Raw genomic sequence first — 17,994 nt, 5'->3', positions numbered from 1 at the left:
AGGCAAGAGCTAATGGGCCTCCAACCCTAAACTGAATTTTAGAGTTATTATTCTTATTATTAAATTTGAAATTATAATTATTGTATTATTAAGTCTCACTTAATCATCCAATAACTTAATTTCAGATTTAATATTAAATTTGAATTTCCTATTTATTTAATTAATTAAGTCACACTTAATTAATAACAAATAATTTGAATTACTTACATTTAATTTAAATCCGAATTTAAATTAAAAAATCCTCCAATCATTCTTTGTGTGACCCTTTAGGTTATTATTACGTGGGCAACAATTTTAAATTTAATTTAAAATCATAAACAATTAGCGGTATCTAGTAATACATCATTGTTTCCCAAAAAATAATAATTAAATCGGTGATCAATTAAACCTTTTGTGAATAATGTACAATGTAATATAATCCCTTTAGCCTTATATTATAGATCAAACTCGAGGCATGCATTCTGTCATCCTCTGTTATTGTTCAATCATTCTTTCCTTGATCAATGAGTAAACTATTAAACAAATCAGTATTTGAGCACGACCATGCATTTTATAGTCTTACTCAATCAAGAGGCCAATAATATCACTCCTTTAATAAAGGATGGCTAAATCCCATCTAGATCATTCATATTTCTCATACGATTCATAATGTACCTAATGTCTACTTTTATTATTACCCGGTCAAGGATAACTTTCAATAGTATCAAAGTATATTAATTCTCGTATAGAAATATAATGATTTCAGGTCAAAGGACCAATACATCATTATCACTATGAGATTAACTTATGACACTATAAACACGTAGTATCTCACAACGGGTCAATCCAGCATCATGTATTTAATACATGTGCCTGTGTTTTGACTTTAGTATAACCATACATATGATCAATGAGATGTGATCATCAGCTAACAAACACACTAGTCTCAATGTATTTATTATCATCCCTTAACAATAATACTTGACTAGGGACCTTTAGGAATATCAATATTATTCTCATAATCTCATTTCTAAGTCATGTACTTAGAGATATAGATTTACATATCATATTCCAAGGACATTTATTAATCTAACATCTTATCGCGCAAAATAAAGATATAATAAATTACTAAAGAATAATCCATATAATCATAATTAATAATCTAAATGTTTCATAATATAAACATAATATTGTTGTCTCTAGGGCACAAACACTAACAATCTCCCACTTGCACTAGAGCCAATCACCCATGTATCTAATGCCCATGGAACTAGTATGACCTTCGTGCTTTTGCTGCGACAAAGCCTTAGTCAGTGGGTCTGCAACATTATCAACAGTATGCACTTTACATATATGTATATCTCCTCTGTCATTAATCTCTCGAAGGAGGTGATATCTTCTAAGTATATATTTTGCCCTGGAATGGGACCTTGGTTCTTTAGCCTGCGTGATAGCTCCATTATTATCACAGTAAAGATCAACTGGATCTGTGATCGATAGAACCACACCAAGTCCCGTTATGAATTTCCGTATCCAAACAACCTCTTTGGCTGTTTCACTGGCAGCAATATACTCAGCTTCCATTGTAGAATCAGCTACTGTCTCTTGCTTTGAACTCTTCCAGCTTACAGCACCTCCATTAAGGAAAAACATAAAACCTGACTGAGATACTGAATCGTCTCTGTCTGTCTAAAAGTTGGCGTCAGTGTAACCCTTTACAACCAGCTTCTCATCTCCTCCATACACCAAGAATGAATCTTTAGTCCTTTTCAAATACTTAAGAATATTCTTGACAGCTGTCCAGTGACCCTCACCAGGATTAGACTGGAATCTGCTCGTCATGCTCAAGGCATACAAAACATCAAGACGAGTACATATCATCGCATACATTATAGATCCAATTGCCGAAGCATATGGAACTTTACTCATACGACCCTTATCATCTAATGATTTAGGGCAGTTGTTTTTTGAGATCAATATCCCATGAGACATTGGGACATATCCTTTTTTTGCCTCTTGCATCCCAAAATGATGCAATACTTTGTCAATATATATACTCTGACTTAGGCCGATTAATTTCCTTGATCTATCTCTATAGATTTTGATCCCTAATATATAGGTAGCATCACCTAAGTCCTTCATCGAGAAACTATTTCCCAACGAAGTCTTAAGAGCCTGTAGAGAAGGTATGGTATTCCATATTAGTAATATGTCATCTACATATAGTACTAGGAATGCCACATGGCTCCCACTAACCTTCTTGTAAACACATGGTTCATCTTCTTTTGAATAAAGCCAAATTCTTTGACTGTTTCACCAAAACGATGATTCCATCTCCTTGAGGCTTTCTTCAATCCATAAATAGATCGAAGCAACTTATAGACCATCTTAGAAAACTTGGGATCGACAAAACCCTCAGGTTGTATCATGTATACTTTCCTCTTCAAGGCTCCCATTTAAGAAAGCGGTTTTGACATCCATTTGCCAAATCTCATAGTCGTAGTAAGCAGCTATTGCTAGCAAAATCCTGATGGATTTGATCATAGCAACTGGTGAAAAGGTCTCATCATAGTCTATACCATGAACTTGTTTGAAACCTTTTGCCACCAGTCGTGCTTTATAGGTCTGTACTTACCATCCATGTCAGTTTTCTTCTTGAAAACCCACTTGCATCTTATAGGTTTTACCCCTTAAGGTGGATCAACTAAAGTCCATACTTTATTTTGATACATGGATTCCATTTCGGATTTCATGGCCTCTAGCCATCTCTCGGAGTCTGGACTGTTCATAGGATCTTGGTAGGTAAGAGGCTCATTATTATCTATGAGCATTACATCATCATCTTGATGAAAGAGATATGTCCTAAGTCCAATCATGTATGAGGATTTAGGAATAACTGTTATATAATCTGTTTTGATTTCATTGATATTAATAAAAGACTTGTTTTGTTTTTTATTGCGGGCTCTATCTATTTAAATGTTTAAATAAGATATACCACAGTTTAGAGTAAAGCTTTTTATGGATTGTGATGAGATCATAATAATGAGACCTAAAAGATGATAACTCTAAACTTAAATAGTTCCTGGTCGTAGGATTACTAACTGGTAATTAATAATCCGCAAAGATCGGTACATACTATGCTTGCTTCATTATGAAGGATGTCTGTTATCATAGACCTTTGTGTGGTGAGACTATAGCTAGTATGTAGGTGCTTATTATAGAATAAGTTCACTGAACATGACTCACACAGCTGAACAACTGATGGAGTTCACTCACATGTCAGCAGTTGTTCATATAGTGATAGTTATACAAGTATCCTTAGACTTGAGGTCATCATAGTCATCTTGTGTACACTGAACTATGATTTGGTTTAGTTCTTAGTCTCAAGGGACAATTATAAGGGCTCTACTGGGTATAGGAATTTGTACACGAAGATACTATATGATCAATAAAGGATCTACCCCTTGCAGTGAAGGAAGAGAATGTTCAATGCTGATCCACTTATGTTAGTTCAGGAATCTATGGCCAGAGTGAATGAAATTAGAAAGGAGTTTCTAATTTACATTAAATAGAACTAAGCATAGTGAATGGGAAAGCAAGTGATTAAATAAGACAGGCTTGACACAAGTTCCATGCCTTGTATTTAATCATGACATTGTAGGGTAGAAGGAATTAATTGTACGGTAACTACTCACTGAATAGGTTCTTGGTATTCTAAGCAGTGAATTCGTATTATCCGGATAGTCGCGATATGCTGAGAAGCATCCCTCACGATGTAGAATAAATATGATTAATTAATTAATCATATTTAATGAATTAGAGAATTTATATAAATAATGATAAAATAGTTTTATTATTATTTATTTCTACTACCGGCTTAATATTGAACCTACAGGGTCACACCATAAAAGAGAATGATTTAATGGTGGAGGAATTAATTAATAATGCCTGATAATTATTTATTTATGAAATAAAGAATTAATTGGCAAATTTAATAATTGATTAAATGAGATTTAATTGATTATAAATTAATTAAGAAAAGGTTCTTAATATTATTAATTAAGAATTTATTTTTTGGAAATTAAATCAAGAGAGAGAATTATTTCTAAAGTGTTTAGAAAAAGGATTAATAATTAAAAGGTGTTTTAATTATTAATGAAAATAATAAAGGGTTAATAATAATAATATTATTTTATGGGAAAATTTTCAGCTGAAAATTTTGGCTATAAATATACTATTATAAACCCTATTTTTGCCTCAACCTAAAATTTTTACAAAACCCTAATTCTCTCCACCTCCTCCTTCTCCATTACATCGTTTTCTTGGTGGATACTGGTGGAGTGCTTCACACTTGAGGAGCAGCTGCTAAGGATCTCCGCTCGTGGTTCTTGGATCGCTATTAAAGACCTCCATCTTTCCATTAATGTAAAGCTTCTTAAGGTAAACGTACTGAACTACGAATTAAATATTATTTTTCGCATGGATCCTGCGGAGGGTTTCAGTTTTTTTTTTAAGATTTAAGTTTACGTTTTCGCTGTGTTTATGTGCTAAAAACCCTTCAATGGTATCAGAGCTACTTGCGAAAAGTTTTTAATTCGTTTATGTGATTAACTGTTTTCGATATATGAGCATGTACGTGATTCACCATGATTTGATGTTGATATAATATGCTTATATATATGGTTTTGAATATATGATATTCATGTGAGTTATATAATCATAAAATGATTATGTAATCTGTATATATACTGATATATACATGATTTATGTTTGTTCTAATTATGAGAATCATATTAGATACGGATTCTGAATTGGCTGCTGCAGATTTGCTGAAATCTGGGTCTGGTGTCCCATTTACGCAAACGAATACCCTATTCCATTGGTAAACGAGCGTCTGAACAAAACTGATAGCAAAAGCTATCAACGACTCGTCCGTAAGGCGTTTGACATCGTTTACTACCCGTAAACAATGATTCTTGTTTTTCTGATTTGATTCTGATTTTTCTGATTTTTGTCATATTTTCTTTTTATGATTAGATCATGGATAATATGATATGTTAAGATCAGATTATGTGTTTTAACATGCTTTTATGTGTTGTATGAGCATGGTGGATGGTTATGGCCTTTCGACCTTAGTGTAATGGTTTTCGTTTTGGTTTTAAATACGACTTGCATGTCGTCAATCTTTGTAATCATAAATCTCGAATGTAACTCGAGTTATTCTTGTAAGTTCATTAGATTAGTTTTACTTTCAATCATGTAATGTAATTGAAGACTCAAGAAGGCTATCCAATGGAGGTGATACAAAGAAGAAGACTTATGTAATAAGTAGTTGTATTTATTTCATCACCATATTAGATTGACCTTGATCTTTTTCATGAGCTTGATAAAGATCACATAAGATGGGGCCATAACCAAACACAATTACTATATTGCACTTTACATTTACTTGTTTATTTAATTTTATATATGAGATATATGCCTATGTTTACCATGCGATGATAGATTTAGGTGAACTTAATTGACATAAGGCGTTTGTTAGACAATCTAGTATAGTGAAATTATTTCATGACCTTAATATAAATATTATGAATACGATCATGAGATTCTTGTGTTTATGAAACACGTAATTGAATATGAATTTTCAATATTGAGAGAAAGGATGATTCTGTCAACAACAGATTTCTATCTGTAAGAAAGGGTTATTAAGTGACGCCTCTTGACAATGCTCCACCCGATCTGGGAATCATCTGATTATCGATTATTGATTTGAAATATTTAATTTAAAAGGAAGAATCTCTTTATAATATGATTATGATTGTAACGTAATATAATCCCTCTAAAATTAAATAATATCAAGTAGTAATTGGCCAATGACACAACGGGCTTGTGTCGGTCAAAGCCTTCCAACATGGTAGAAAGTAGTTCTTATTTTTGAATCATTGTCCTTTCGTGCAACAGCCGAGGGCTTTGATTTCGAAATAAGAAATACTTGTCTATTATATAGAGATGTGTACATTGAATTAGAATCTAAAGGTCGGTACGTGCCACAGCCGTGGGCCGTTGGAGACTGATTCAATTGTACGAAATATTGGGTTAGACTTGACTTAGAATATTGAGTTTGTCATGCCACATGAGTGACTCAATTATTCAAGAGGCTAAAGTTATATTAGGGAATAACATAAGATGTAATTGACAAGAGTTGTCTGCCTATTGAACATCACATGACGTTTCATGCCACAGCCGAGGTTGTGTGATGGAATGTAGGATCCATATTCCCACTAGCATTATGAATGCTTAATTTTCACTTAGGGGGTTGAAAAAATTAGATAAACTAGTGGGAGACACTTATGAATAAAGACCCGATTCATATAGTATTTTGAAATGAAATTGAATATTTGTTAAGTGTTGTTATGTGTTTATCATTTACAGATTTACTATATTCGTCATGTCTTCTGCACTATCACTTCGGAGCATACTAGATGCTCACATGTTGACTGGTCCTAATTTAGCTGTTTGTTTTCACTGTAACAAGTTGGGGCACAGGAAGAGGAACTGCAAGGTTTACCTTGCAGAAATGAAGAAGAAAAAGGGTAGTACGACTACCGCTTCTGATTCAGGCATGTTCATGATCGAAGTTAATATGTCACTAGGTCAAATTTCTACTTGGGTATTAGATACCGCCTGTGGTTCTCATATTTGCAATTCGTTGCAAGGACTAAAGGGAAGTAGGACTCTTGAAAAAGATGAGTTGATTCTATATATGGGAAATGGAGCAAGGGTTGCGGCCATTTCTGTAGGATCATTTAGTTTACATATGCCTACGGGAAAGACTATTATTTAGAATAATTATTATTACGTTCCCTCTATTGTGAGGAATATTGTTTCTATTCCTATGTTGGATTTGGATGGTTTTTCATTTATTATTAAGAATAATGAATGTTCTATCCTTGGAGATAATGTTCTTTATGGACGTGGTATTTAAAATAATGGTCTGTATGTATGTGACGTAGAGCATGATTTACTTCAGATTGAACAAACTAATAAAAGAAAACAAGATGATGAAAATCTGACATATTTATGGCACTGTAGGCTAGGTCATATTAGTGAAAATAGACTGCGGACATTGCATAAGTAAGGGTTACTTGACCCCTTTGATTTTGAATCATATCCTACATGCGAGTCTTGTCTATTAGGTAAAATGACCAAATCTCCATTTAGTGGACATGGAGAGAGGGCTGCAGATTTGTTAGGATTGGTACACACAGATGTATGTGGACCAATGTCTACGCAAGCCATGGGTGGATTTTCGTACTTCATTACTTTCATAGATGATAGATCTAGATTCGGATATGTGTATTTGATGAAACACAAGTCTAAAGCCTTTGAAAAGTTCAAAGAATATAAACATGAAGTGCAGAAACAAACCAAACACAGTATTATAACTCTTCGATCAGATCGAGGTGGTGAATACTTGAATGGAGAGTTTCTAGATTATCTTAAAGAAAATGGTATAGTCTCCCAGTGGACTCCACCATATACTCCACAGTTAAATGGGGTATCTGAAAGGAGAAATCGAACTTTGTTAGACATGGTTCGGTCCATGATGAGCTATGCGAATCTTCCAGTATTCCTATGGGGTTATGCGTTGGAAACCTCAGCATATATACTGAATAAGGTGCCTTCCAAATCTGTTCCTCAAATACCATATGAGATATGGAAAGAAAGGAAACCGAGTCTTAAACACGTTAAGATTTGGGGATGTACAGCTTATGTCAAGAAAGTTGACCCAGATAAGCTGGAATCTCGATCCGTAAAATGTAATTTTGTGGGATATCATAAAGAGACTTTGGGGTATTACTTTTACACCGATCATCGGGTGTTTGTCTCCAGACATGCTACCTTCTTGGAAAAGGAGTTTATCCTTGAAGGAAACAGTGGGAGCAAAATTGAACTTGATGAAGTTCAAGAAGCACAAACTACTACGGATCAAGTGGAAACACCTGTTCAGACTGAACAACCTTCTGTGAAATAGCCCATTCGTAGGACAGTGAGAGTGTCTCGCCAACCTGAGAGGTATTACAGCTTTGTCATTGAGAATGGCAATGAGTGGTCAATCATTGATGATGAAGAACCTGTGACCTACAATGAGGCTATAAGTAGTGTTGACTCAGAGAAATGGCATAGTGCCATGAAATCCAAAATGGAATCTATGTATACCAACCAAGTATGGACTCTGGTTGAGGCGCCTGAAGGTGTTAAGCCTATTGGGTGCAAGTGGGTATACAAAAGAAAGATTGGAGCAGATGGCCAGGTGGAGACCTATAAGGCCAGGCTCGTGGCAAAAGTATTCAAACAAAGGCAAGGGATTGACTTTGATGAAACTTTTTCGCCTGTAGCCCTGTTAAAATCAATTCGGATTTTGCTTGCGATTGCTGCTTACTACGACTATGAGATCTGGCAAATGGATGTGAAAACGGCCTTCCTGAATGGGGAACTTGAGGAGGAAGTGTATATGACACAGCCAGAGGGTTTTCTTTCCAAGAGAAATGAACACCAAGTGTGTAAGCTGCTGCGAACCATATATGGTTTAAGGCAAGCTTCTCGTAGATGGAACATCCGTTTTGATGAGACAATCAAAGTTGTTTGGTTTTATCAAAAACATAGATGAACCATGTGTCTACAAGAAGGTTAGTGGGAGTGCGGTAACATTTTTTGTATTGTATGTGGATGATATACTTCTTATAGGAAATGATATACCGATGCTACAATCAGTCAAAGTATGGCTATCAAAGAACTTCACCATGAAGGACTTGGGAGAAGCATCCTACATTCTCGGTATGAAGATCTATAGAGATAGATCTAGAAGAATGATAGGTCTTACCCAGGGTACATACATCCAGAAAGTGCTTAAAAGGTTTAGCGTGGAAAACTCCAAAAGAGGTCTCATACCGATGAGCCATGGAGTGTCCCTTTCCGAAAAATGTCTCCTAAGACACCTGAGGAAAGAGAGCGTATGAGTAAGTTTCCTTATACTTCAGCAATATGATCTATCATGTACGCGATGTTGTGTACAAGGCCTGATGTTGCTTATTCAATTAGTGTGACGAGCGGATATCAGTCCAATCTAGTTGAAGACCACTGGAAAGCAGTGAAAAACATCCTTAAGTACTTGCGAAGGACTCAGGACATTTTTCTTATTTTTGGTGGTGAATCTGAGTTGAAAATAGAGGGTTATACTGACTCTAGTTTTCAATCAGAAAGTGATAGCAAATCCATGTCAGGGTACGTGTTTACTCTGAATGGTGGTGCGATTAGTTGGAAGAGTTCCAAACAGTCTACAACGGCTGACTCCACAGCGGAAGTAGAATATATAGCTGCAAGTGAGGCTGCAAAAGAAGCCGTTTGGATGAGGAAATTTGTTTCTGAGTTGGGAGTTGTTCCTAGCGTTGAAGAGCCTATTGTGTTGTATTGTGATGACAACGCAGCAATAGCACAAGCCAAGGAACCTAGGTCTCATAGAAATTCCAAACATGTCCTACGGCGCTTTTATCTGATTAGGGAGATTATTGAAAGAGGAGATGTCAACGTCGAGAGAGTTGACACACATAACAACGTAGCAGACCCACTCACAAAGCCACTTTCTCAAAGTCACTTTGATCGTCATAAAGACAAGATGTGTATTAGATACTAGAGTGATTGGCTTTAGTACAAGTGGGAGATTGAAAGAGATATTTCCTAAGTCCAATCATGTATGAGGATTTATGAATAACTTTTATGTAATCTGTTTTGATTTCATTGATATTAATAAAAGACTTGTTTTGTTTTTTATTGCGGACTCTATCTATTTAAATGTTTAAATAAGATATACCACAGTTTAGAGTAAAGCTTTTTATGGATTGTGATGAGATCATAATAATGAGACCTAAAAGATGATAACTCTAAACTTAAATAGTTCCTGGTCGTAGGATTACTAACTGGTAATTTACAATCCGCAAAGATCGGTACACACTATGCTTGCTTCATTATGAAGGATGTCTCTTCTCATAGACATTTGTGTGGTGACACTATAGCTAGTATGTAGGTGCTTATTATAGAATAAGTTCACTGAACATGACTCACACAGCTGAACAACTGATGGAGTTCACTCACGTGTCAGCAGTTGTTCACATAGTGATAGTTGTACAAGTATCCTTAGACTTGAGGTCATCATAGTCATCTTGTGTACACTGAACTATGCTTTGGTTTAGTTCTTAGCCTCAAGGGACAATTATAAGGGCTCTACTGGGTATAGGAATTTGTACACGAAGATACTATATGATCAATAAAGGATCTACCCCTTCCGGTGAAGGAAGAGAATGTTCAATGCTTATCCACTTATGTTAGTTCAGGAATCTCTGACTAGAGTGAATGAAATTAGAAAGGAGTTTCTAATTTACATTAAATAGAACTAAGCATAGTGAATGGGAAAGCAAGTGATTAAATAAGATAGGCTTGACACAAGTTCCATGCCTTGTATTTAATCGTGACATTGCAGGGTAGAAGGAATTAATTGTACGGTAACCACTTACTGAATAGGTTCTTGGTATTCTAAGTAGTGAATTCGTATTATCCGGATAGTCACGATACGCTGAGAAGTATCCCTCACGATGTTGAATAAATATGATTAATTAATTAATCATATTTAATGAATTAGAGAATTTATATAAATAATGATAAAATAGTTTTATTATTATTCATTTCTACTACCGGCTTAATATTGAACCTACAGGGTCACACCATAAAAGAGAATGATTTAATGGTGGAGGAATTAATTAATAATGGCTGATAATTATTTATTTATGAAATAAATTATTAATTGGAAAATTTAATTATTGATTAAATGAGATTTAATTGATTATAAATTAATTAAGAAAAGGTTCTTAATATTATTAATTAAGAATTTAATTTTTGGAAATTAAATCAAGAGAGAGAATTATTTCTAAAGTGTTTAGAAAAAGGATTAATAATTAAAAGGTGTTTTAATTATTAATGAGAATAATAAAGGGTTAATAATAATAATATTTTATGGGAAAATTTTCAGTGAAAATTTTGCCTATAAATATGCTATTATAAACCCTATTTTTGCCTCAACCTAAAATTTTTACAAAATCCTAATTCTCTCCACCTCCTCCTTCTCCATTACATCGTTTTCTTGGTGGATACCGGTGGAGTGCTTCACACTTGAGGAGCAGCTGCTAAGGATCTCCGCTCGTGGTTCTTGGATCGCTATTAAAGACCTCTATCTTTCCATTAATGTAAAGCTTCTTAAGGTAAATATACTGAACTACGAATTAAATATTATTTTTCGCATGGATTCTGCGGAGGGTTTCGGTTTTTTTTAAAATTTAAGTTTACATTTTCGCTGCGTTTATGTGCTAAAACCCCTTCACTTGGGTCAAGAGAAATCCATAATATCTCTCTAGCTCATGACGAGCCCTACTAGATCTACGAACAACCTGTGTTTCCGGAGCAGGAACATCGTGATGTACTTCCTGCCCATTTTCCAACTTTGGTTCAATATTATTTTGTACAACTCGATCTTTATCGAGATCTATAGTCCTCCCACTAATTTTCTTTGAAAGTAACTCTCTTTCAAGAAATACAGTGGTTCGAGCAACAAAGACTTTGTTCTCGGTAGGATTATAGAAACTATACCTTTTAGTTTCTTCAGGATATCCCACAAAATAACAGTTATCCGATTTTGGTCCCAGCTTGTCAGACACCAAGCGTTTCACAAACACTTCACATCCCCATACTTTCATAAAAGACATGCTATGACGTTTCTCAGTCCACATATCATGTGGAGTCTTTTGAACCAATTTAGTTGGAACTCGGTTTAGTGTATATACAAACGTTTCTAGAGCATAACCCCATAAACTTATTGGAAGATCTGCTAGACTCATCATCGATTGCACCCTATCCAACAAGGTATACATTCTCTTCTCAGAAACTCCATTCCATTGAGGCGTTCCAGGAGTAAGTTGTGATACGATACCACATTCCTTCAAGAAACCTTTAAACTCGAGGCTTAAGTATTCTCCTCCACGATCTGATCATAGAACTTTTATACTTTCCCATGTTTCCTTTTCCACTTCAGCCTTGTATTCTTTGAACTTTTCAAAAGAATCAGATTTGTTCTTCAAAAGATACACATATCCATATCTACTGAAATCATAAGTAAAAGTAATGAAGTAGTAAAAGCCACCTCTTGCCATCGTACGCATTGGACCACATACATCACTATGTATAAGTCCTAATCGTTCGGTGGCCCTTTCACCTTGTCCGGTAAAAGGAGCTTTAGCCATTTTTCGAATGAGACAAGATTTGTATTCTTCGTATGATTCAAAATCAAACTTATCCAAGTAACCATCTTTATGTAATTTGGAAATGCATTTCTCATTTATGTGACCTAAACGACAATGCCAAAGGTATGTTTGATTTGAGTCTTTCATCTTAATACGTTTATTATCATTATTTATGTTATAGACAAGAGTATCTATATCAAGAACATATAAACCATTAAACAAACATGCAACCCCGTAGGTAATATTATTAAATGAAAAGGAACAACTATTGTTCTGAATCAAAAATGAAAAACCTTTCTTGTCCAAACAAGAAACCGAAATAATGTTTCTGCAAATCACAGGCACGTAAAAACAGTTATCTAGTTCTAAAACAAGCCCAGTGGGCAACGATAAACGATAAGTCCCTACAGCTAAAGAAGCAACCTTTGCTCCATTTCTAACTCGTAGGTCGACTTCTCCCTTCGCCAATGTCCTAGTTCCCTGCAGTTCCAGCACATTTATACAAATGTGAGAACCACATCCAGTATCTAATACCCAAGATGTAGAAGTAGACAAATTGACTTCTATAACATAAATACATGAATCAGAAGTAATAACAACATCCTACTTCTTCTTCAGATCCTCCAAATAAGTATGACAGTTCCTCTTCCAATGACCTGGTTTCTTGCAATAGTGACAATAACCAACCTTTGGAATACCACCTTTATCCTTCAAAGCCTTGGTCGGATCAGGTTTCGGATTGACATTCGGTTTAGATCCCATCTTCCTCTTGCCTTTCTATTTACCCTTTCCTTTGGCCTTCCCCTTATTCACCATCAACATGGAAGCAGGGGATGCCTTCTGAACGTTGGTCTCAGCAGTTTTCAACATAGCCAACAGTTCGGTGGGGTTCTTATCTATCTCATTCATATTGTAATTCATCACAAATTGAGAATAGCTGTTATTTAAAGATTGCAAAATTAGGTCAATCTGGTGCTCCACAGCAATCGGGGCACCCAACTTGGCAAGGTACTCATTATACCCAATCATCCTTAAAACATGCGGTCCAACCGGATCACGTTCTCCCTGCTTACATGCATGCAACGATTTGAAAGTATCAAACCTCTCCTGACAAGCCTGTCCTTCAAACATACGTTTAAGGTGCTCAATCATGTCATAAGAATCCATATTCTCATGTTGTTTCTGAAGTTCAGCACTCATGGTCGTTAACATGAGACATTGAACATCCGTGTCATCATCGATATGTTTCTGATAAACATTATGTAGAGCATGGGATGCTCCTTCAGGGAGAGGTGCAGGGCGAGGGATATCTATGACATAGAGCTTGCGCTCTTGTTTGAGGACAATCCCCAAGTTCCTCTGCCAGTCAAAGAAGTTTGTTCCTGTCAGCTTGTCCTTCTCAAGGACTGATCGCACAGAGAAGTTGTTTGAATTGATTGCCATTTGATATCTACAATGTTTAAAATGCATAAGATAAATTAGTTTATAGATTATTATTAAATTATGTTCAAGTGATTATTCATATATATTCAAAATATATATCTCCCACTATTTTATCAAATTAATAGCCCTAACTATTAATTCGGAAAGTGTATCTTATATATACTTTCTAGTGAGCCAAGATCCAAATTTTCACAACATTTTAGTTCAGCTTTGGCTTTACTCCTAAAACATGATTCAATAAGGTAGACAACATTTGTCAATTATATCAACTATATAACTCTTGGATAGTTTAGTGGAACAACCTTTATTCTTATTTATCCAATAAATCTCACCAAACTCTATGCCTCTAAGTTCACAATCCTATTATGGTAACTTAGTTAAGTTAGAACCCAAAGGTCTAAAAAGTATCATATACTTCAACACGCCGTCCCACGATAGATGGGAATACTTCGCTCTGGCGAACCCACTCCTTATCGATCTAGGGGTTAACGTGTTGGACATATTGGAAGGCATCTAAATAACTAAATATAAACATTAGGGTTTTGTTAGTATTATAACGATCATGATCCCATCATAAAGAGATTCCCAATTTTTCCTTGAATAAAAAACTTCAAATCAATACTCGTCAATGGTTTGATTTCCAGGTAGTGGAGGAGTCACATCGGTCTCGCTTAAAACCCACAGCCTTACAAGTTCTATGAACCCGTTATTGACAAAATCGCCCCATGTCGGAAATAAAGAAGATTTGTATTTCATTCCGTGTTTCATAAACACGAGAATCTCATAATCGTTTGTAAATTTTAAAATCTTGAGTCGTTACAGATTTTATCTTGTTTAGGCATGGCATGGGTGACATATCTAATACATACATTCATGCATGATTAATCTAATTAAAGCATGCATCATTAACTATTCTATACATACATTCATACATCAATATGTAAAGTGCAATAAAGTAAATGTGTTTGGTTATGGCCCCATCCTATATGATCTTTATCAAGCTCATGATAAATATCAATATCAATCTAATGTGGTGATGGAAATAAATACAACTATTTATTACATAAGTCTTCTTTTTTGTTTAGACTTCTTTTATGCCTCGTCTTCTTCTTTGAATCACCTCTATTGGATAGCCTTCTTGAGTCTTCAATTACATTAAATGATTGAAAGTAAAACTAATCTAATGAACTTACAAGAATAACTCGAATTACATTCGAGATTTATGATTACAAAGATTGACGGCATGTAAGTCGTATTTAAAACCAAAACCAAAACCATTACACTAAGGTCGAAAGGCCATAACCATCCACCATGCTCATACAACACATTAAAGCATGTTAAAACACATAATCTGATCTTAATATATCATATTATCCATGATCTAATCATAAAAGAAATATGACAAAAATTAGAAAAATCAGAATCAAATCAGAAAAACAAGAATCACTTTTTATGGGCAGTAAACGACGTCAAACGCCTTACAGACGAGTCACTGATAGCTTTATCTATCAGTTTTGTTCAGACGCTTATTTACCTATCGAATAGGGTATTCGTTTGCATAAATCGGACATCAGACCCAGATTTCAGCAAATCTGCAGCAACCAATTCAGAATCCGTATCTAATACGATTCTCATAATTAGAACAAACATAAATCATGTATATATCAGTATATATACATATTACATAATCATCTTATGATTATACAACTCACATGAATATCATATATTCAAAACCATACATATACAAGCATATTATATCAACATCAAATCATGGCAAATCATGTACATGCTCATATATCGAAAATGGTTAAACACATAAACGAATTAAAAACTTTTCGCAAGTAGCTCTGATGCCATTAAAGGGTTTTTAGCACATAAACGCAACAAAAAATGTAAATATAAATCTTAAAAATCGAAACCCTCTGCAGGATCCATGCGAAAAACAATATTTTATTCGTAGTTAAGTATGTTTACCTTAAGAAGCTTTACGTTAATGGAAAGATGGAGGTCTTAAATGATCACCACGTAGCCCATCGCTGGAACGATCTACGCCTTGAAGGTATCCACACGAATGATCGCCCGGAGGATAGGTGTGTATTAGCACGTTCTTGAGGCCGCCTTCTTGCTCTCTCTATCTCTCTTCAAGCTGCTAGGGTTTATATTTTATCAAATAAAACATGTAACCCTAATTCTATTAGAAAGAGATATTATATAGGCAAGAGCTAATGGGTCTCCAACCCTAAACTGAATTTTAGAGTTATTATAATTATTAAATTCGAAATTCTAATTATTGTATTATTAAGTCTCACTTAATCATCCAATAACTTAATTTCGGATTTAATATTAAATTCGAATTTCCTATTTATTTAATTAATTAAGTCACAGTTAATTAATAACAAATAATTCGAATTACTTATATTTAAATTAAATCCGAATTTAAATTAAATAATCCTCCAATCATTCTTTGTGCGACCCTTTAGGTTATTATTACGTTGGCAACAATTTTAAATCTAATTTAAAATCATAAACAATGAGTGGCATCTAGTAATACATCATTGTTACCTAAGTAATAATAATTAAATCGGTGATCAATTAAACCTTTCGTGAATAATGTACAATGTAATATAATCCCTTTAGCTTTATATTATAGATCAAACTCGAGGCATGCATTGTGTCATCCTCTGTTAACGTTCAATCCTTCTTTCCTTGATCAATGAGTAAACTATTAAATAAATCACTATTTGAGCACGGACATGCATTTTATAGTATTACTCAATCAAGAGGCCAATAATATCACTCCTTTAATAAAGGAGGGCTAAATACCATCTAGATCATTCATATTTCTCATACGATTCATAATGTACCCAATGTCTACTTTTATTATTACTCGATCAAGGATAACTTTCAATAGTATCAATATATATTAATTCTCATATAGAAATATAATGATTTCAGGTCAAAGGACCAATACATCATTATCACTGTGAGATTAACTTATGACACTATAAACATATTGTATCTCACAACGGATAAATCCAGCACCATGTACTTAATACATGTGCCTGTGTTTTGACTTTAGTATCACTATATCTATGATCAATGAGATGTGATCATCGGCCAACAAACACAATAGTCTCAATGTATTTATTATCGTCCCTTAACAATAATACTTGACTAGGGACCTTTAGGAATATCACTACTATTCTCATAATCTCATTTCTAAGTCACGTACTTAGAGATATAGATTTACATATCATATTCCAAGGACATTTATTAATCTAACATCTTATCGTAGAAAATAAATATATAATAAATTACTAAAGAATAATCCATATAATCATGATTAATAATCCAAATTTTTCATAATATAAACATAATAGTGTTGTCTCTAGGGAACAAATACTAACAACATCAACATTGCATGAAGATTTACTCAACTTTCCCTTGTAAAGTTTGTACCACCAATGCATTTAGATTTTCTCTTCTCTCCCCCTATCAAGAAAAGAGTATTATTGTCTGGTAACATCCAGCAGCTGTTTTTGCATTGAAATATATTCTCCCCCTTTTGACATTATCTCTAGGTGGAAAGATTCAACTATATGCACATTGTTCAAGCTTTTGTCATTGTCTATTTAGAACAATATCTGGAGCTTCAAGCTTCAATGATTTCTGTAGTGATGAATTCATCAAGTAGAAAAGGAGACTTTACTTAGATATGCATAAGAAGTCTTTTAGTAATAAAAGGTCCTAAACTCTCTGTTCATTTTAATAAATATACTCACTACTTCTCACTACACTAGTCTCATGACTTTTAAGAGTCAGAGTTTCCTCACAAGGATTACTAAATCCAGACACTCATCTTCCTCTCCTTTATCCAGGAAGGATCCTGCCTCTCTAATTTTCTATTTTTCTCTCAATCTTTTCTCTCATCCTCACATGAAAGGATCAAATGTTGTTTGACCTACAGAAATAAGAGGTGGCTGAGAAGAGTTGTTTGTGATCATAATATTAGGGTTGATCCATATAGGTCTAATCATACTCATTTCACCAGAAGAGTGAGTATGCATTTCATACCTTGTGAGATTCTGAAGAATCAGTTGATTGATTTAGCAGTACTGAGCAGCTGCATCTTTCATCAGTTTCAACTGTTCTCACAGTGATCTCAGTGATTCTACCTTCATCACCATTTTGAGGTAATGGTTCTTGTGTGGCTGGAGATTCAAGA

This window comes from Apium graveolens, chromosome 4 (genome assembly GCF_009905375.1).
Source record: "Apium graveolens cultivar Ventura chromosome 4, ASM990537v1, whole genome shotgun sequence".
NCBI lineage: Eukaryota > Viridiplantae > Streptophyta > Magnoliopsida > Apiales > Apiaceae > Apium > Apium graveolens.
The sequence above is the reverse complement of the archived record's forward strand: the minus strand, read 5'-3'. Positions refer to the sequence as shown.